This window comes from Parasteatoda tepidariorum, chromosome 7 (genome assembly GCF_043381705.1).
Source record: "Parasteatoda tepidariorum isolate YZ-2023 chromosome 7, CAS_Ptep_4.0, whole genome shotgun sequence".
In the NCBI taxonomy this organism is placed as follows: Eukaryota; Metazoa; Arthropoda; class Arachnida; order Araneae; family Theridiidae; genus Parasteatoda; species Parasteatoda tepidariorum.
The window spans coordinates 52313021-52336085 of record NC_092210.1 but is presented as its reverse complement, the minus strand read 5'-3'; the positions used below and the strand labels follow the sequence as shown (position 1 = coordinate 52336085).

The 23065-nt window shown below is 29.3% G+C and overlaps 1 long non-coding RNA gene across 9 annotated transcripts in view; it reads right to left on the bottom strand.

The window, feature by feature from the left end:
- LOC122269977 (uncharacterized) overlaps positions 1–23065 on the bottom strand; it is a 377717-nt gene that overhangs the window by 39426 nt on the left and 315226 nt on the right. The gene's annotated exons all lie outside the window — the stretch shown is intronic.

Genomic DNA, 23065 nt, shown 5'->3' with positions numbered 1-23065 from the left:
TAAAAACATTTCGCATTTTATTCTAACATTTTATATTTAGCGTTTCTCGCTTTATTAAAAAGTAAATATTTTATAAATTACTTAATATTTGATTAAAAGTTTTTGACACCTTCTTATAATGTTTACTATTTCGTTAAATGTTTGAAACACGTTACATTTCTGATTGTTAAGGGGAAATATTTGACTCGTTATAAAAAAAACTCTTTGATATCTCTTGTTTTTATCAAACTTTTTATACATTTTTAAGCATAGCATTGAAGTATTTAATATAATCTTGGAAAAATTTATAAATATTTTATTGGTTACGCTTTAAAGGAAAGGTAACAAAGTCAGATTAAATATGTTTTCGAAAAAAATGCAGAAACAATTATTTTTAAAAATTTTTTCTTTATCCTCATCGACATATATGTAGAAATAAACTATTCAAAAGCTCTATTAAAAAATGTTTTTTTTTCTTTTTAAATTTCAGATGCAGGCGATAACTGCATAATACAGTAGAAGTTTTTTCACGTTTTGATTTACTAAGATAATTCTTCATCCCATAATATGATCATGCACAGTATACAAATTCCTATATATTTAATAGAAATGGTTGAAAAAATTAATAATTTTTTTACATTTCTGTTTAAAGAATGCGAATTTTTTTAAAAAAATTAAAGAATAAATATTTATTTAAAAAAAATATCATAGTGAAAATAAACTCAAACAAGATGCATTTCAAACAAGAGTTTCAAACTAATGAATTAGATTCCTTACATCTTATTATGTGCATTTGGAAGATTTGTCACTAATTTAAGCAAAATATTTTTTCTAAATTTTTTTCATTAATCTAGTGGAAATTCGAAGAAAAGAGTGGAAATCGATTGCAGAAAGAAAATGAATAATTGTTTAAATTAAAAATTGTATCTTAAAGTTTTATATTTCCTGTCCTTAATCTTTTCTTAATTTTCATTTGAGGGGGTGAGCTATAATCTGCTCAAAAAATATACATCAACGTTTCTTCTTAGAGAATAAATAAATATGCATTTGTTTTATTTGTGGCAGGAAATAAGAATATAAAAGTTACCTACACTCTAACACTAATAAAAGCAGTCTTAAGTACCCCTCTTTCCCGATTAAATTAAAAGGAAGTTATTTTATTAATTTTACCACGAAAATGATGTTAAAAATTGTTTTCAAAAGATAACAAAAACTGAATAAATCACACGTGAAAATGTCTAAGTGGTCAAGGTTGATTGCATTCTGATATATGAATATCCAGTTCCAAGGCGCCCGCTAAGAAAGATGACCAGCTGAGAGTTATTCCTGGACTGGAAAGACATCTGCTGTGACAGTTGGATGTGGAGGAGATGGGGTGCATCAGCTGTTTTCAAGGGTGCTTGTTTGCGACGTAAGTTGTAGGGTGATATAATTGCTGTAATACTGACCCAGATGTCCACCTTTGTCCAAATTTAAACTGACCAAGGTGTCAAATTAGATATTCAGGATTGTAATGATTACATTTTTCATTGAATCACAAAGACATGGAATAAAGTTAAAGAATACAGATAAAATCAGAGAAAAAATTAGGCTAATGACATTTTTTGTAGTGCATTGAAATAAAATTCTTGAATTTAAGTAAAATTAGAAAGAAATGTAATTTGTGTGTTAATAATTATATATACACGAAAGAAAAGCAACTGAGAGAGACTTGTTTCAAAGATGATAAGACGCTTCGGTTTAGTAAAATTTGCTAGTTCGGCAAATGTATGTCTCTTTAGTAATATTGTATAAATATTATATTTATAGAGATATAAACAATATATTATATTTATATTTATGTTATATTTATAGAAATATTTAATATTTGCTCAATCGTAAACCCATAAATACTTCAAAATAATTTTTCTTTCCTAACTATAAACAAATTTATAATCAAAATTAAGCATTATTCTCTAAAAAGATTCCAAAATTTTTTATTGTATTCACACAGATTTGGTTTCACATATTTTATTCCCGATTCTAATACAACAAAACTTAGACTTAATCATTTAACTCGTCGATTGTCATGGCAAGTTCATTGACAAATTTGTTATTTGAATTCTTATCTAATTTTTGGATATGTCAAAAATTTGTCAAACGTTTTCTTCAGGAAGACTACTTAGCATTTGCGAAAAAGGGGAAAATGCAAATTCTTACTCTGTTTTCAAAATTTTTTGTATTCATTATGATAATTCATTATGGCTGAACACAGATTCATGTAAAATATATTCCAAAAATAAATTTAGATAATCTAAAACTGAAATAACTAATTTATCATTTAATAATTACTAAACGGTTATTCACTGTGTTGTCATGAAATATCATACAATACTTTATAACATTATAAAGAAATATCACTTTTGTTTAAAGCTTTTAAATTTTGAATAAGACTGTTCTTTTTATTTTAATAAAAAAGTATGACGAAAACAGCAGAAATGACAAAATAAGTAAATTTTAAAACAGTATAATTGTTAATACTAGTTGAAGATAACTTCAACAAATATATATTAAATATCTATGTGATTAAAATATAGCAGAATAAAAATACCGTTAAATAAGAGATAAATTAACAATTTACAGTTAAATACCGTTATAACTGACGACAGCATTGGAATTTTGCATCATCTTTGTTTTTTTAAGGAACCATCATACACGATTTTTCCGTTCAATAGGAATGCACCGACAATTATATGAAATAACTTTAGTCCATTTTCTTTTTTATCTCAGATAGAGATACTACTATTCACATTAACATGTATTTATTTATTGTATTTATAATGAATATATATATTAAATATCTATATGATTAAAATATAACAGAATAAAAATACCGTTAAATAAGAGATAAATAAGTAATTTACAGTTAAATACCGTTATAACTGATGACATCATTGGAATTTTGCATCTTCTTTGTTTTTATTAGGAACCATCATATATGATTTTTCCGTTCAATAGGAATGCACCGACAATATGAAATAACGTTAGTCTATTTTCTTTTTAATCTCAGCTAGAGATACTTCAATTTACATTAACATGTATTTATTTATTGCAGGTACTTATGAAGGATATATATAGTGTTTAAAATAAAATAAATATTTAATGCTTAAAATAATATGAAGATTAAAAAAGTGTTCTTAAAATGTGGCTTTGATGTATATTGGCTAATCTTATATGCAAACCAATGCATTTTTTACTATCTGTAGAAATGTCTTGATAAAAATATTAATTATTTTATTTTACTACACTAAGTACTTAGTTTGTAAAAGGAATTTTACGATTCTTTATTCTTGTTTAAAGTATAACCATTTTGTATATTATGATAAGATGTGGCATTTTTAGAAACCTGTATGAACATCGAAAATTCGAAAATAACTGAAATAGTTAATAAAATTTTTTATGTATTTTTTTTGCATAAAATGTTCTGCTGATAGTTCAGTTTCAAACTCTAAAAAGGCTCATACATCTTCGCACAAAGCCACGTGGTTTTTCTTTAATATATAATTATCGTAGAAGCAAACGATAAGTTTGAACTAGTATGAACTTTGTAAAAAAAATATAGAAACTTTATGTTCTGTATTTTGTTTACATTAGGTCAACCTAGTTTCAGTTTTTCTTTGAAAATACAGCTTTTTTTCCCTTACAAAATTGGATTTTCCTCTTAACAAAATCAATCCATTGCCCCCTTAACCAGAGGATGGAGTTTATACCCTTCCTGTTTTTTCCAACCCAATACAAACTTTAACCTACTTCCGGTTATAAACGGGGTTAGTGTTACCATACTTGTTTACAAAATTCACGACACCTTCCACTGTTTATTTCTGCACAAATACTGCCCCACACTTATAACAGAAACCCTTCTTAAATCATTACAGCATACCTCTTTCAGGAGGCAAATAACCCGGGCACTTATTTTGCAACTTAACAATTACGCCAGGCATGATGGAACGGAAGATGGAATATAAAATATTCTAAGACAGGGACCATCTGGAGCCTTAGAATCCAAGTTTAAATGCAGGTGACTCTTTCGAATTTTTCAAAACAAATCTTGAGGTTCAAAATACAATTATAATGATGTCAGCTGCTGGAACAAGCGCCAAAAACGAGCTAGATTATTTTTCCTTGACTTGAATAATTAAAAGTCGCCATTATTCTTTGCATCTGCTGTTTATCATAACAATATTTTGACCGTTTGTTATTTGTTTCGCCATTTTTTTTTAGAGTAGCCTTTTTGTTTCTGTTTTCCTCGGGAGGTCAGTAGCTTTCAAATTAATTTTGGAGGATATATTTAGAAGGGTTAGAATTTTTTTAACCTTTTCAGTAGAATTGACTTGGATATTTTCCTCTTCGGCATCGGGTTGACGATTGATGGATTAAATTAGTTCAGCCGTACAAACTTAATATTCAGTGGACTTTTCCAGCTAATTGTTTTGTTAACTCACGATATTGCAGCGATCCGAAGGTTACTGTTGAACACCTTTTTAAAGAAGGAAAGAAAAAGCAAAGTTGGCATGCAGTTAAACATTATTTTTCCGCTAATGCAGGTAATCGATTCTGGCTATAAAACAATATTAATGTTTTTACAAATTTGCTTAGTTTAAATATAAAAGTAATATTATGCTTATTTTTTACAGATTAAATGATTATTTATGTATGAAAAAAAATTACGCGCTTTTAAAGCTGCATGTATAAAAAATTTCTTTTATCTCACCTTAAATTTACAATTCTTTTTTTTTTATGAATATTTTTTCAGATTATTATTTCATGCTAGGTGAATTTTTTAAATTTTTTACAAGCAAAGCATTATATATCTGAATAGCCATTTTGCTTCGTAAAAACCACATTAGGTAAAACATTTTTTTTCTTATGAGTCTCTCAACCCAGTACCGAAAGAAGAAAACAATTGTCATCAGGGCAAAAAAAAAAGGGATTAATCTAAGAATTAATTAAGTTCCAAGAAATTATTTGATAACTTTATCTTTAAATAATTTTAAAAAAAAATTCTACTAATTAGTTAGCAGTGCACTGCATTTTAAATAAAAATAAATAACATATGAAAAAAAAAGGATTGTGGCGATCAGTAAATGTGAAATTTTGTGAGGAGTTAATTTTATTTCAGCATGTTTTCATAAAATGCAATTATAAAACAATTGAAAATTTATAACGTTTGATATATTAGTAAATGTAGTAACTGTATATATACTAATAAATGCTTCCCCCAATTTTTTCATTCGTCAAAACTTGAAAATTTAAAAATATTTTTTTGAAAACTAATTTAAAAAATGGTTTACCCTCAAACCTACCTCTATAACTTTGCTCCAGAAATATTTAAATATAGTGGGCAAAATAAAAATACAGAATAATTCAAATAACTTTAAAAAAAAAATCACCTTTTTGAAATTTCATTTCGAATGAACTGTCCGACCTGTTCCGTTCAAATTTCGAATTTTGTTATTTAAAATTGCCTAGGGTAGATAATTAGTATAATTTAAAATTTAAAATTCTTTTGATCATTAATAGCTTAAATTTGAAAAAACAGTAAGTTATTATTAAAAAAAATTCTTTTACATGAAATTTTATTTGGATAAGCAAGTTTTACAATTGTGTGCAAAAGTAATTTGATTCACTTAAATACTTCGAGAGATATGAAGAAATACTCAAAAAGTGGAAAGAAACATTAATGTGCCCAACTTTTAACTGTTTTCCTGGCTTAACTATCGTGACCATAAGCACTACTTCAGAACTGTGAACCTTATAGTAGTTCTCATTTCTCACATTTTGCGGGTAAGAATCCAAATTCACAAAGAAAAGAAAGTCATGTTTATTCAGAGAGAATACGTTAGCTGATTTTGTAACTTAAAATATCGTCTACGAAAATCATTGCACATATTTAAAGTTAGACTCTTGAACTATTAAGTTTGCGTCTAAGCACATAAAAATTCAATCATTGGACTAAAAGTTATTGTTTTTTATTTTTGCGTACTATTCCAATTTTTTTGCGTTTTGTAAAAGACAGAAAGTTATTTGTTTATATCCAGAACTCAAATAATTTTTCAATCCATTGACATACTTTCTACTTTTCAATCTTCGTATTACTTTATTGTTGTATCGTCCAGCAGCCAAATAAAATATTTTCTGCCGTATTGACTGATTTTGTTGTTATAAATTTTGCACCCTATTAAACCTATATTTTCCAAGATACTGGAATTTAGAATACTTCTCATCATTTCCCTAAATACAAGTCCATGCCGAGAATAACATATTCAGAGGTTCAAAAATTTTCAGAAATTCTTAAAGCTACAATAAATTAAACGTCATTAATGAATTTTAGAACTGTAACATAATCAAAAACTTTAATGCTCACGTTTAGTTTCTCTAATTTTTAACAGCAGAATGTTTCGGTTCAGTTTAGATTTTCGTGCATATGGTTTAAAAATGTCCCTATCAAGATTTGTCAGTTACTAAAGCTTGATAATAAGATAAAAGAAAGACCCTAAAGAAAACCAAATCGACAAAGGAAATTTATACAATACACCAATTTATTATACTAATCTTAAAAGAAAAAAAAAAGTGATCGAAACCAGTAATCATAAAAATGAAAAACAGTTCTTTAATATTTACCGTTTTAACGCTTACTAGTTCATATCTTTATACAGTCTTAAAAAATTTTAAGTATTATATTAATTACGGTTTTTCTGAATAAGCACTTAATTACACTTATATACTTTTAAATGCATTTTGTAAGATTTGTTCTTTTCTATGAAATGTGTTTTGTATCATCTTGTTGATTTCCATTCTGTTTCCTATTGAGCCTCAATTTTTCCAAACGTTAAAATTTTGCTGTTTTTATTTATTTATTTATTTTACTTCTATCATTTGCTCACGAATTTCTTGCCTTTTTTTCCTTTAAGTATTACTTTTTTTATTTTTCGAAATAAATTTCGCTACAAAACTATTTTCATAACTCGTGGGTAAGGTTTAAAAATGTCACTATCATGATATCTCAGGTAGAAATTTTAGAAAGAGGTAGATTTTGAAAGAAGATAATTTGAGATATGATTGTAACATGCTTTGAACTAAGAAAAAAAATGCAACGAATTGATTTTAAGAATTTTTTTCCCCGTGTTTTCCACAGTTTTAAAATAAACAAATTTCACTGCAATAGAATGCCACCTTAAAATTTTTTTTTTAGTTCTCATAATTTTGTTTTTGTTTCAATAGTCTTCCACAGTTCCACATATTAGTCTATCCACAGTTATCACCTTGCACAAAAACTGCTATAACTTTGTAAATAATTGGAGTACAAACAATAATATTTTTAGAAGGCTAAGAATACAGGAATTCTAAATTTATAATAAACAGAATTTCGAAAATTTTGCCCAAAATAATATTTTTGCTCTAATCAGATACCTTTAAATATAATCCAAGAATGCCTTTTTCAGTTTTAATCTTTTAATTTTGAACAATAATCAAAGTCCAAAACTTAATGATAATAAAGAATAAAAAGGGATATTAAATAAATATTAGTGGTAAATACCGTTAGTAAAGTAGAAATGAAAACTTTAAAAAAAAAATTAATTTTAAGCTGGTGACAACTGAAAGTTTCTAGATTGTTCTGCGTTAGTTAAGGATCCTGTCATATGATTTTTCCGCCAATGAGACACTAATGAGAAAAGGTTTTAAACTATTATCGTTTTATGTTATATGTCATAGGTGATCAACCTGCTGCTCGCGAGCCATGCGGCTCTTTGAAAGATTATTTGTGGCTCTCGATAAATGTACCCGAGTTCCCTTTTCATTTTTGTGCTATTATATTTTAAAAAAATATTATCGTTCCGTATGTGTTTCAAATTGCCTTTTAAATTACTGAGAACAAATATGAAAGAATAAGTGCAACGTTGTTCAATTCAAGGTGAGTTTTCCATTTCCAATATAATTATAACACAAAAAGCATCTGGAGAATTAGAATTAATAGAGATGCAAGAAGATCAAGCTCTACAATTAAAATATAAGTCGACGTCGATTACTGAATTTTGGACATTTGTACCAGAATCGAAGTTTCCTGAATTAAAAAAGGCTGATTGTAGAATTATTTCAATATTTGGAACAACGTACTTATGTGAGTCATTTTATTCCTCTTTAAAATTCGAGAAATCCAAAAACCGATCAGTATTAACTAACCAGCATCTCAAAGAATTACTGAGAAGTGCTGGCACCAATTATTCAAGAGAAGTGAAATAATTATCAGGAAATATTATCAAGAGAAGTAAAATAAATGTGTTTAATTTTTAATATTTAGATTCTATACACATATTTTGTACTTTTATTTTTATGTTTTCAATAAATATAATTTATGTAAAAAATAATTTTAATGCCTTTTTTCATACCTTTTAAATACGTATTTAATTGCGGCTCGCGAAAAATTTCAAATTTTGAAAAATGGCTCAATTATCAAGGAGCTTGGCCAGCCCTGTTATATATAGAAACCAATATATTTATTATGCATATATGTTATATGCACATGTTTATTTGCAAGCATAAATTATTAAAATTGACTAGTGTAATATGCTAGTACACTAATAAGGTTTCTTATTAATTTCAATTCAAGCTTAAAATTTTGTTTAGGTTAATCCGTTTTTATTTCTGGCGTAATAGAACCATTTATTCGTCTAACAAAAAAAATCAAAATAAAGACAACTGAAATTAATAACACCGGTCACTTCCTAGGTTGAATAAAACAGGTGCCTAAATCACATATTAATATCCTTTACCGGAAATTCCACAACGCATGTTCATGATTTTGTAACACGCCGCCTATTTTTGCTTATTTTACACGCCTTCTAGATTGTTTTGTCCACAATGGACAACACACGCTCTATATTTATCCGCACCATTACCCTAAAAGTCATTAATACTCTGAAATAATGTGGGAACCAATTTCTAAAGTGAGAGATCGCTTCCGAACAAATTCTAATTATTGCGGGCTGGTTTTTGCATGCAAGGATTTTGTTAAGCATTTTTTTGGAAATCATTATAGAGTTGTATTAGACTATTATTTGGATGTTGATTAGTTTCGTTTTCCCTTTTTTTTTCTTCTCCAGCGATTGAGCGTTTAAAAGATAATGGAATGCCAGGTGATCGTATAAACGCAAACAAAATCCGAGAGTTAATAACTTAGGCATAAAAAATAATTATAGATGAATAGTAACGAAAAATGGTGGAATATTAGACAATAATTTAAAGCAGTGATTCTCAACCACTGTGCCGCGGCACTTTTGCGTGCCGCCAAATTCTTAAAATGTGCCACCAAACATTGGAAATGATACAATAAAAATTATAATGCTTTTTTTTTATTACGAGTAAAGTTTAAATTAAAAAAAAAAAGTGTAACTATATACATACATGCGGAAATAAAAGCTAATCATTGAAGTAAGCTATGCAATAAATAGTTATAAAAACGAATTAACAAAGGATAACTAACAAAAAATAAGCTAACAATTAATAATTAGCAAAAACACTAGTTAACATGAAATCACAAAAAAAAGAATTAATGTGAAAAAAACTAACAGCCAATAACTATAGAAAACAAGCTAATAATTAATAACTGTTAAAAAATAAATAACTGTTACTAACTAATAAAAAATAAGTCGAAAGAAATAATTAATCTCTTAATAGACGTGCTTTGGTAGTACATATTATTTATTTCACATTCAAAATTATTATCACAAACTATTTAACACAGTGTATTATAGGTAAGTAAACAACTTTTAACCTAAATTTTTTTCATTGTGTGCCGTCGAATTTCGAAATCGTTAAAAGTGTGCCGCCGCAAAAAAAAAAGGTTGAGAATCACTGATTTAAAGTATTAATAATTTCGGGAATTGTTTAATGGTTTTTATTATTTACTAATCAGCAGACTAAATAAAAAGCTTTCATTTCATTGAGAATAAGATAATTTTTAGTCAGAGAACAGATTGAAATACTTCATTTAATTTGTATTTATAGTAAAATTAAGTTTAATTGTAGTCAGTCGCGATGGCTCAATGGTTAAGGCACTGAATTGCGAGCGTGATGTACTGGGGTTCGATGCCCAGTGCCCACCCAGTTTCAAATCGATGGGTACCAGTTTGTCTAGAAAGTAAAAGCGGCTTGCACGCATTGCCGTTGTTTATGAAATTGTGGAGATTTAACCTCCATGAATTCCATATCCAGAACAAAAATAATTCTGATGATTTGAAAAATGAAAAAAATAGTAAAAATAGTTATTGTCAAAATAAAGACAGTAAGAAAAGAGGGGGAGAAGGTATCAAATAGTCTCAGAGACTCCTTTCTAATCTATAGATATATTTCTCTTACACGGCACCAAAAAAAAGCCTCATTACAACTCCCCGAATGGCAACGTTAGAAAATCGACCAATGATTGCTGCTAAAAATGTCACATGGCAAATGTCACATGAGGTGGCTCAACATATAGCGCTTTAAAAAACGGAAACAATAACCAGAGTGAGCATTATCAGGTTGCTCAATTCAGATTCATGCCCTAAAAACATGATAATATTTAATTTAAACTCAATTAGTAATTAATTAGGCTGGCCTTCTCCGTGACTATAAATAAGTCACAAGGTCAGACTTTAAAATCAGTTTAGTATTGACTAAGCAAGTTTTTAGTCATGGACAACTTTATGTTGGCCTGTCAAGAGTTAAGTCATTTGACAGCCTTTCAGTAATTGCTCCAAGATGCCAAATCTATAATTGTGTTTTGCTTAGCTAGCAAATGCTTAGTGTTAATTTCTTAGAGCTTTGCAGACAAAAATGTTTTTTGGAAAAAATTAAATTGAAACTTCTATTGGCAGTAGGCAAGGAGAACTGCCAAAATCAAAACTCCCCGATTAGAAATGCAGCATGGCGACCTCCCCGTGGTATTTCTCGGGTATAGCTAACAGCCATGCATTTTAATTTATTGTATGTAAAACATCCTTATTTTGTTCTAAAATGTTATGTACTTTATCACAAATGTTAATTAATATAGAAATTGATTTCAATAATGCTGATCACCAAAAAATATTTCATTTGGCGATAAAACAAATTTTTGTGTTCTTGAAAATGATAGACTTTTTGAGGGTTATTATCTCACAAGGAAAAGTTAGGATTTAAAGTTTATACTTTTAAATAATAAAATTTTTTTCTAAAACTTTCAGAATTTCTAGCATTAACTAATTTATTATACACATTTAGTTGAATTTAGGTAAGTAAGTGCAATATTTGATAATTTATTTTGCTAATATGTTTCTCATTTAGCTAATGTTTTGATTTTTTCACCATGTGCAATCTAAATAGCTAATATACTTTTTAAAAGCCAATAAGAACATTGATAGAATTCTTCTACATAAGTACAATACTATGTCTTTGATGATAAAATACTATGTCTTTGAAGATAATATACTATGTCTTTGCTAGAACATTGTGTTCATTGGCGAGCGAGCGCGGTGGCTCACGGCGTGAACCACATAGGATTGCGTAGCAATTCTCGGGGGGTTGGCGAGCGTTAGCGAGCAGGGGGCGAAGCCACCTAGTTTATATATAAAACGACAAAATGTCCGTTTTTATTCAGGCAACAATGGAATGGTTGCATTAGCCTTTTTAAAACTTTTGAAAACGATTTGTATTTCTGTATGTCGGAGATGAAGGCTGTCCATTTATTTATAAAATTGAGTTGATATCATACTGTTTATTTTTCTCTCTCTCTTGTGGTATAGGACATAAGACACGTAATCCTGTCATAATAAACGAAGTTATAGGTAGTTAAAACACTATGTCTAACTTTCTCTAGAGATATGAGATATTAAAATCTGCTCTCTTTAAAAATTGCATTTTTGTGAGTTGCTGTCTTTTACGTACAGATTTGCATGCACAGACGTCAGACGTACAGATTTGTATGCACAAATATCTGGCTATATTGAAAAATCGTAAGCACCGTCGCTGTTTTGGGTATTATTTTGATTTGCTGCGAAAAATCCATAAGACTTATAGAAATTTGAAATTACGATGGCTTGTAGAAAAATATACATGGAGTAAAATGGATTTAAAAAAAATTAAGATTCGATGATTAGTGCGAGAATTATTAACTGTTAAACTTAAAGTAAAAAATACCATGCGGACCACGCTGCAGACGTNAATCTTGATAGGGACATTTTTATTTATGAATTTAAAATGAAATTTTTCAAAATTCCATTTTGTTTGAAAGTTATTCTAATTAAAAATTTTTTTTTCTTTCTTTTTTGCGAATTTTTTCACAATTTGTTTGCTTTGCAATACACTGTGTTAGTTTCATGCAGAATGTAATATTATTAAAATTAGTTATTTCTTTCTTTGGTCCTTTTATTACATTGATCAAGCAATTAATAAAAAAATTATGTCATAACTTTTTTTCCCGTTTGATTTTTTTCCTCTTTCATAATCAAGTACTTTGACGGAAATAGGAAACCTGCTGTACAAAAATGCGGGAGATTTGAGATAATTGGTCTTATCATCTCTTCAACACCCGTTTACTAATCTTGTTAAATCTCTATTGGCTTTCTCTGTTTTTTTTGTTGGAAAAAAGGTCCTTTTCTTCTTTTGGTGAAGAAACTCAGTCAACCTACTCGAGAACATCTGCAACTGCTGAGAAATGCTTTTACTCAAACAATGTCTTTCACCATCTAGCCAATATCTTCAGATATTGGGCTAAAAAATAGTGAGATTTCTATCTCAATTTGTAGCCTTATTCACTCTTGAAGAAAAGCAAAATTTTCTTGATCGGGCATCCTTTTGTATAAGATCAATTGCGCGTGTTATAGGGAAAAAATATTGAACATCCTGCTGGTTTCGACATAAAATCGTTTCAGTTTTGAAAAGGAAACCGTTAATTTCTGTAAAGTGTGCTTGACTAACATCTGCGTTGTTTTCTTTTTTTTCTCTAGGTTAGGTTGCGACGCGTGCCTAGAGAAAATTTTAAGATAAGAAATGGGGTAAGATTTAAACCGTCACCAACGTATAAACGAAAAATATAATTTTTTTTTTTCTCATTTAGTGATTGAAAATATATGATAATCATAGTCATAGTTATTTATTCTGTTTTAATGAAAACGATGAAGGAATATATTTTTTTTGAAATGTGATAAAAACATATAGCAGAAAAGATTAGTATGATTTATTAGGAACTCTATTGAATATAATGTACAGTGTGGGCAAGGAAAGAAACGAATTACATTGAATAACTTTTGGTCTAGTGATGGGTTTTTGAAATACTAGGACTCAATCTTAATAGTTTAAAGGAGGAACCTCAAATATGCTAATTATATAGTGAAGCCATTTTAGGTTATAAAAATCAGACACAAAAACGTACTTTCTTGCCATAAGCATGTCTTTTTTGGACTTATAGGGAGTAGTCGAAGTTTAGGGAATATGGTTCCAACAGTATGGTCAGGAGAGAGGTCCAAAGTTTGCACCCCTAAATGTTAATGTTACTTCCGTGAGTAGTTTATCATGTCTCGAAACCTTTGTAATGAATAAAAAATTTTTTGGACCACATTAAAAAAATCCCATGTCTAAAAATAAAATCCATGCGAAAATAATTTTTAATAATTAGTTGTTATTTTTTATTATTTTATTTAATAATAGTCGCAAGTATATTTGAATCGTAATGTATACAAATTTTTACATTAGCTTACATAATGTAATTTTGTATGGCAAAATATAATTTTATATACTACTTTGTTAAAAAAGCAACAGTTTAAAAACCGTTATATTATAGTTAATTCTTAAATCGTTTGCTTAAATAATTATGTTCTCTTTTATGTTTAAATTTTATTTATAATGAATAAAGTATACCTATTCCATATTCATGCCATTCCATTTATGTGGTGTTATTTTATAAAATATTGCAAAGTTTAAATGTAAAGTATGTTTTCGTAAAATTCAATGGATGTAGTACCTTAACGTAAAAAGAAGAATGATTTATAATTTATAATTCAATTTTTCAGCTTTTCAACTTTATAAAAATGCCCAATCAACATTTTTTTTAAACTAAAAAATAAAATATGGCATCAAAAGTTCAAGCATTATTTATTCGAAAGCACCTAGTTTTCATTCATAAAGAAATTCGTAAAATAATTCGAATGGATGATTATCATTTAATTTTTTTTCTTCTTTCTTTTTCACTTTCAATGTTCGTGTAATATGTATGTTGTAGGCAAATTGAATAATTTTACTCTTTGTTAAAAAAAAAAGCCACCACCATTTTGTAATGCTCCATGATATTATGAAAAGTTTTCAGTATTTTCTTATCCGCCTGACATTTTTTAGGCTTACTTTTAGGCTAATAAGAAAATATCGGACACTTTTAATCTTATTGCAATATGACCGCATACCATTTGGCTTATCATTCATTGTTCAATTTATTTTAAGAAGTTTATGCTTATCCTATAGTCGTGGAAGCTTCTTGTAAATAGTCTTTTTATTTTTATTGCAATAAGCCTAAGCGAATTCAGTTTGGTTAAGCAGTTTATAATTAGACTAAATGCATATGGACACTGTAATAAGTCTAAAACAATCAGATAGATTGTAATGAACCTAAAAAAAAAATATCAGACAGATTAGAAATTACTGAATACTTTTCCAATTCAGTCTGCACGGACCCCGTGGAGATTTTCTCAGGGGGTGGAACCAAGTTAATCATTATAATATATCAAAAAATCGCGGGAAAAAAATATTATTTCTGAAAAGTATTTCTACATCTTGTGCTTTCAAAAATTTTACAAGTAATTTTAATAATTTCATTTTAACGTTAAAACCAACAAAGTTAAAATAAAAATTTAAATTTGTGCTTTACTCAAATTCCACAAACTAAGTATGGCAAGACCACAGAAGAAAAATTAATGAAAGCTACAGTTTTTTCTTTAAGTTTTATTTTTTGTCCTATCTTCGAATTAGCAAAAAAACCGTATTAGTTTATTATATTAGTATTTATTATATATATGTTACAGGCAAAGTTTGGAATCCGGCATTCTATAGAATGCCTAGGCATTGTATATAATGCCTAAAACTAGCCGACAATGTATGAAACGATTTATATTGCACACATTTCCTAGGCATTCTATAGAATGCCAAATGAGAAACCGGCAAAGTATAAAATACATCTTCGATTTCCAAATCACTCTCAGTATTTTTTTTTTTCAGAATAACATCTTTATTTTTGAGAAATGCATGTTACTGTGAATGACCGAAATCTGGAGAATGTCGACTTTCACCGGTGAATGTTGACAATCACATAGTCTCTTTGGTGAATGTCCGAAATATTTATTACAGCAGATTTGATATGAATTTATTCATGGATATAATTACATTTATTCGATATTTTAATACTTACTGACGATAGATTACATTAATTCGATATTTTAATACTTACTGACGATTGATTAGAAGAAATATCACTGATGTTTTTTTAGGTTCAGTGCCACTGCCCGGTATACCCTACACTGATATTTTCTTAAGGTCAAGTGTCATTGCCCGGTATATATTTGCCCGATACTCCAAACACTGATGTTTGTTCTAATCTATCTTCAGTAAGTATTAAAATATCGAGTAAATGTAATTATATCCACGAATAAATTAATAATATCAAATCTGCTGTAATAAATATTTCGGACATTCACCAAAGCGACTATGTGATTGTCAACATTCACCGGTGAAAGTCAACAACCACCGATTTCGGTCATTCACAGTAACATACACATCATTTACATAATAACCTCATCTGTACGTTTTTTTCATACTTTGACTAAGTAGCATTTGTCATTTTATAGAATGCTTAGGTATTTTATACAATGCCTAGGGAAAGTATGTAATACTTCTCACATTTCATTCCTTGCCTGAAAACATCCGGTATTATATACAATGCCTAGGCATTCTATGCAATGCCGGCGTTTCATACTTTGCCGGTAACATATATATTATTAAATATGTATTAGTACTAAATTGAACGATTTGATGGAAAATGAATGCAACTTTTGAGTTTAGTGTACGAATCATTGTAGTTCCGATATAGCAAGCAGTATTTTTGATTATCATAATATTTAAATGCAAATTATAATTTTTAACTTGTTGGATTTTTAGGGGGAACAAATGCATTCTCTTGCTGGCATCTATGTTAGCGTCGTACATAGCAAATACCGGTGATATTTGCGAAGAATCGAATGATTCGATTAGTTTAAGACTTCTGCTTTCATCTTATGCAACCACTCTTTCAAACTATTGGTTCATAGACTAACAAATAACGTTTAAGTGAAAGCATTCAATGCACCGGAAAAAGCACGCGTTTTTAATTTTGGTCGTCAGCATTCAGGACTGCCGTTGTACTTGGAATAGAACAAAAAAGACAAAGTCTATTGTTCCACCACGCTCCTATCATTATGGAAAAGTGTCGCTAATATTACACGCTGCGATAACAACTAATTAGCTTTATAACTGAAAAAAAAAATTAAGGCAAGGAAACATCTGGGTGGAAGCAGAGCTTATTTATTGCTGGCTCGGGCAGGTGAATCTTTTATATTTACGAACTACGAGTTCACTTGTGTGTAAAAGCCAGTTTAACTCATGGCTGGTTTGCCGCCAACAAATGAATTAAGGCAAAAATGTTTTGATTTTAATTTATTTTTTATTATTTTTTTGTGACGATAGAGGGGAATTCGATTATTTTTTGCAATCTTTTTGCGTGACACTGAAGAATTTAACGTACGCTCATACATTTTCTGGATGATAGATTCTGGCCGAAATTCTGTAAGCAAACAAATAAAATGCAGAGCATTTATTTGTTTGCTTACAGAATTTTGACAGCAAGTAATAAATTTTTCAGAATATTTGAAATTTTATTCTAAGTCTAGAATTTGGAGAAGAAGAACACTTCAAAAAAGTTATTTTAATTACTTCGTTTTTTTTATTAACTATCGTTATTGTCTTTATTATCAAAATTCTGTAAGCAAACAAATAAAAGGCAGAGCATTTATTTGTTTTCTTACAGAATTATTTTGACAGCAAGTAATAAAAATTTTCAGAATTTTCTAAATTTTATTCTAAGACGAGAATTTAAAATAGAAGAACACTTCAAAAAAGCTAATTTCGCTAGTTCGCTTTTTATTATTAACTATCTTTATTGTTTGTGAGAGTGGAATTTTGCAAATGAAATTTAGACCTTTCTCCTATACTGCAGTGCAATTGAAAAAACAACGTAAGTGCTTCAGGATAGATTTGGAGAAAAGTGGCTTCAGAATTATTTTCTTTCCGTTGCTAATGCCACAAACGATAAAAAAAGAATTTCGGAAAATTAATAAAAAAAATTTATTTATTATTTTTTTAATTTGCTTATTGGTTTTTGTTTTGGAATATGTAGCTTATTATACGGAGATGCCAATTCTATAAGCATCTCAATTTTGAATTATTTTTTGCTTTGTCTCTTCGGTTGATTTTTCTTTTGCTTAGCAGTATGAATGATGCACTCAGCCTCCTGGCAGTACAAGTTTCGATCATGTATAGCAACTATAAGCGGAATACGGCGACGCAAAGAACCATGTACGTCGTTTGCGGGGGAAAGGGTGGTCATATGTCACCTTTAATAATTAAAAAAGTCCAAAATTCCCTCTCAATAAATCAGACAAATAAATTTTTTTTTCATGAATCATCAAAGTTAAAAGCTAGAAATAAATAAAAATAAGTGATCTTTTTGTAGATATTTCGTTCCTCTGTTGTGACTGGGTATTTCAATTAAAAAAAAAAAAAATACATACGTACGACACCCATGCCAAATACAATCAATTTATCGCCAATCAAAATTTTCACTTTTTTCCGATTCGTTCAAATCTCTATTGCTCTTTTTCACGCGTTTTGACTGTTGCTATCAGAATTAACTGTTTCTGAGTTAGTTATAGGCAATATAAAGTTTGATCATTTTGTAACTATAACTTTTTTTTATATATATAACCGTCCTTGAGTAGCCAATCCGATTTTGAGTTTAGGACTATTAATGTTAGACTCCGTAGCCTTGTAATTTTGAACCCAATTCAGAAGATAAGGAAACTCCTAGATCAAGTATGGGGATAAACTAATTTTCGTGGAAGATTTTTTGATGGAACTAGTCGGCATTTGCGTTACATGGAGAGAAAAACCACGAAAAACTTCTACGGTCCGCCTGATAGCAAGGAAATTCTAACCCATGATCTACCACTGATCTACCATAACTACCACTGAGGAAATTTTTCCTCAGCACTGTGATTGATGTGAACCGAAAACAGCTTCTGTATCGACCAGCAATCGCCAGGATTTGAACCCGGTTTACCTAATTGGAAGTTGAGCGCTCTGTCCTCTTAGCCACCAAGCCTTTCCTACTGTAGTTTTATTTTATATCTGTCGGTGAACAGCCAACCCAAATTCGAGTTTACGGCTACCAATGTTCAACTCCGGCTATCAATTCTTGTAATTTGAAACACAATCCAGAAAACAAGGGAATTCCTGGATTAATTATGTTAAGAATTTTTGCCTTCATGGAGGAATTTTTGAAGGAACTAACCAGTATTGCGTTACATGAAGAGGAAAATCATGAAAACCTTCCACGGTTTGCCTGGCTGCAAAGGGACTCTAACCCATGATTTGTCTACCACTGAGAATATTTTTCATCAGCACTGTGGTGCGGAATTCGTAGCCGGGTGAGGAATTCGCACCGACCAGCCATTTCTGGGATTCGAACCCAGTTCACCTCATTGGAAGGCGAAAGCTTTATTCTCTGAGCCACGACGGCTGCATACTATATTTTTTTTTATAACCGTCGTTGAACAGTCGACCCAATTTTCGACTACTAATGTTCAACTCCATAGCCGTGCAAATTTAAACCAATCCAGAAGACAAGAAAACTCCAGGATCAGTGTGCCCAGAGGTATGATTTGTTATGGGAACATGGAAGACTTCGTCTCTCGACAGATTCAACGTGCATCAGTTACCATTTACTACACGGGGAGCCTTTGGCAGGCGGGGATCGAGCCCACGACCTCTTGGACACGAACCCAATGCCCTACCAACCTGCTATCCCGGCCCCTATTATATTTTGTGAGTTCCTATACAATAGTTTCCTACATATGCAAGTATAATTTGAATCGTTATTTCATCAATTTATTATTAATTCATCAATTTATTATTAGTCATCAAATTATTTCATCAATTTATTATTATTAATTTATAGGCAATTGAATTTCTACTATCAAAATTTTATTTCCACTTTTAGATTAACTAGTGTTCTCAAATTTTAACTGTAGCCGTGCGCTTCATGCCGATATAAATTATAAATGTTTCCTAAATAATACGAGCAATATTAATCGATGTTTTATTGCTGATCGAAGTTCAAACCACTTTTTCAAACCCATTCTCAAAAACAAACTATCACAAAATTAATAAGACGAAAATAATATATTGATACAATATGAATGATAAAAAGATTCTAAACTGTATGTATAATCTTTACGTGAAGAATTTTCTAGGCTTTTCTAGGCTTAACAGACAAATAACTTAAATATTTTAAAAGTTATTAAACCTTTTTAAAAATTGCCAATTTGACGATATTTTTCTACCTAGAGGAAAATTATCAAAATCACTGCTTTATTCTGAGTGTTTGCCAATTTTGATGAGCTCAAGTAATGCAGCATTGGAGTAAGATTTTAAATATTTAAAAATAGATAAATGGATGAGAAAAATAATAATAGATAAGATTTTAAATATAAAACAATTAGACCACAAGCGTTCATAATCATAAAACTGTGGCTTTTCTCCATATTGACGTTATGCGCCATTTTTTAAAATAAGCGTAGATAGAGCTGACTTTAGATAGGCTAAACTTCACCCGTTATGAAAGTAGCATATTATTCGCAAAAAAAGCAACATTTCATATTACGACGGAGCCTTCAAAAAATAGCCTTTAGAACGGACAAATAACCAAAATATTTTAGAAGTAATAAAATTTTTTTGAAAATCAAAAATTTGGTGACATTTTTCCCCTGGATAAAATCAATTCTTATACTCATTTTTTGCAAATTTCTATAAGTTCAGGTGATAAAGCATTGGAATAAGTTTTTAAAAATTAGACCACTAAGTTTCTCGTTTACTCAAAACTGTGGCTTTTCTCCATATTGACGTTTTGTGATAGTTTCAGAATAAACATAGAGGGTGCTGACAGAAGATAGTCTGAACTTGACCTAACAGTCATGGGTAAGTGTTGCAAACTCACAGCAGTTATGAAAATAGCCTATTATTCTCAAAAAAGCAATTATTCATGCGACTGCGAAACCTTCGAAAAGCAGTCTTAATTCTGACTTCGTTATTTTTTGTTCCTTACATAGGTCGCTGTTCTTCTAAATTATCCCATCCAATGAAAAACAACACCCTTAAAACATTTTCTTTTCCTACAATCAAAAAATCCCAAAAAATTATCTCCTAAATTCATTTTTAAGTTTAATTTTGAAAAAAAAAAAAGAAATTAACAATATTAAATTTTTAAAAAAATTATACAATGCTATACAAATTTCCTGGCGGCAGTCCTGTTACTTTTTTTTCGGCTGTTACTAAGCAACTGTTTAGATGTAGTATATGGTAACACCTAGAAAACAATAGCACACAAAAACATGGTAAGGGGTGGTTAAAAATATTGAAGAGCATATAACAAAGAATAAATCATAGATGTGGGGGAAGGTTTGATCCAAAGATTGACGTACCTGAGGAACTTTGACCCTTGGGCACAGCTGTAAACTGATCGTTGTGGGTGCTGTAATTTTAACAACAGGATAGCGTGTTAACGGTCAGCCACAGTTACTGAAATTGAATTCAGTTACTTTAATAGTGAGAAAAAGAGTGAGTTGCTGTGAAATAACGAGTACGAGATTAAGAGTAATTATACTAGGGGAGTAGTTTTAAATGAAATATGGGTGGAGTGCAAGCGTATTAAATTTCATTATACGTGAATAGTGTAAATTAATGATTCATAACGGTGTATAATATTGCTAATAATATGGTGTTACTTAGGGTGTTAGAAACTGAATGTGTTGAGATTAATTTTATCCACGGGGGAAATCTCTTGCATTTATCTTTTAATGAATTATTATTAGAAAGGAAATAATACGTAATAGAATAAAAAAAATTGGATAATAGTTTTTTGTTGCTGCTTTTGCTAGCATATTAATAAAAACACCAAAAAAGTTTTTCGGCAGAAAAACTTATCCGTATCCTGATTTCAATTACACTCTACTTTATAGATTATCTTAGTCAGTTTTATCCAATGGTCTAAAGAGGACGATGTTTAACCCTTTCGCGCCGACTGTCACAAATACGTGCCAGCATAAAACCGTATCAACCAGGGTAAAAAGATAAAACTGGTATTCAAAGTAATTCTTTAGCAGTTTATTTGTGGGCGGAGTTATAATTGTTTGATTTATTTAATTCACCATTACTTTGTTCAAAATAAAACTATTTAGTTATACTTTGAACTAACATTGATTATATATATGATTAAACTAACAATAATTAAAGTAAAAGCAAAGTANCCTTTCAAAGAAAGCTGTAGCAAGATTGCAACCTGATTCTGATTTTGTACGAATGCTTTTCTGAATCACCCGTCCCCAAGGGCTTAATAGTCTAGTTGCTAATGAAACTTGTGATATTTTAAAAATGTCACAAGTTTCTCAGCTGTTATAAATTTTTAATCATTTATCATCAATAAACTAATATCAATCAATTATCATATATCAATCAATTAATAATCAGGTTTAAATATTTTTTTTCAGAATTATTGAAAGAAGTTTCACATATTGGTTTTTAGATTTTAAGAAAAAAATTTAAATAAGTATAACCAATATTTTTCTCAAAATTAAATTATGAAAAATCTCATGAATCTAAAATTTTAGTTTTTCAGAATTCTTGAAATTTTTTTAAGGCTATTTTAAATTTAATTGGTATTAAGTTTATAAAAATCAAACGGGGTTTACGACATCTTGCTTAATTGTAGCTTACGAAACTATCCGTAAATTTTTTTACTTCTTAATACGCAATTTCTTAACTGGAATTTATTTTTATTAAAAAGTTATTAAGAAAATTAAATTAATTAAATAAATGATTTATTAATTATCTATTAATTAAAAAAATTAAATTAGGTTTTTAGGCACAATAAAATTTTGGTTTAAAAAATGAAAAAAGTTATATTAGTTTATTTAAACCTTTTTTTCAGCCATGAAAAAAAATTATGAGCGATAATTAATCTTCCTTCAAAGAAAATTGAAAAAATTAAAATATTTCATTGAAATATGGAGAAATATAGCTTCATAAATAAATATAAACTTAGTTCAAATAGTTTTATTTTGTCTTTTTTTTTTCAATCCAATTTACCACTGCACCCCCAAAAATTATTAGTGTCATTCTTAGTGTTTTGAGAATAATTTCTCTTTTGTTCGAAGTTAACTATTTATTATGAGTTAGTAACTTTCTTCCTAACAGAATGTAGGCAATAAGAAAAATAAGAGACAAGCAATTTTACTCGTAAGCGACATATTATAAAGATAACTTTATGTCCTTACATCAATTCAAAAAAGGAGCTGTTTTTCACCTTTCTTGATTACTTGAATTAAATTTTTGATGTTTAAAAGAAATTTAACATAAATGTTAAAATCTGGTACCGTCATTCGGGGCTACTTGGTGCAGCGGGGGGCTACTTTGTGCAAATTCGAATTTGGCATTTTTCAAGTGCTGCTATTCAGTAAAAATGTGTGGAATTTGAAGATAGAAGTCTCTTCTATTACTGCAAACATTTTTTTCGAATTTTAAAGCAATCTCAGAGTGTGTTTCGTTCATCCAATGTCAACAACTTTCCGAGGACGTCGGATGTCGAAAAGTGCGCGTGGAAACTTTAGCTGTGAAATGCAAAGACGTTGATAAAACAATTGTCGTAAGTGCAAAATTTTTTATTTATATATTAATAAACAATTAT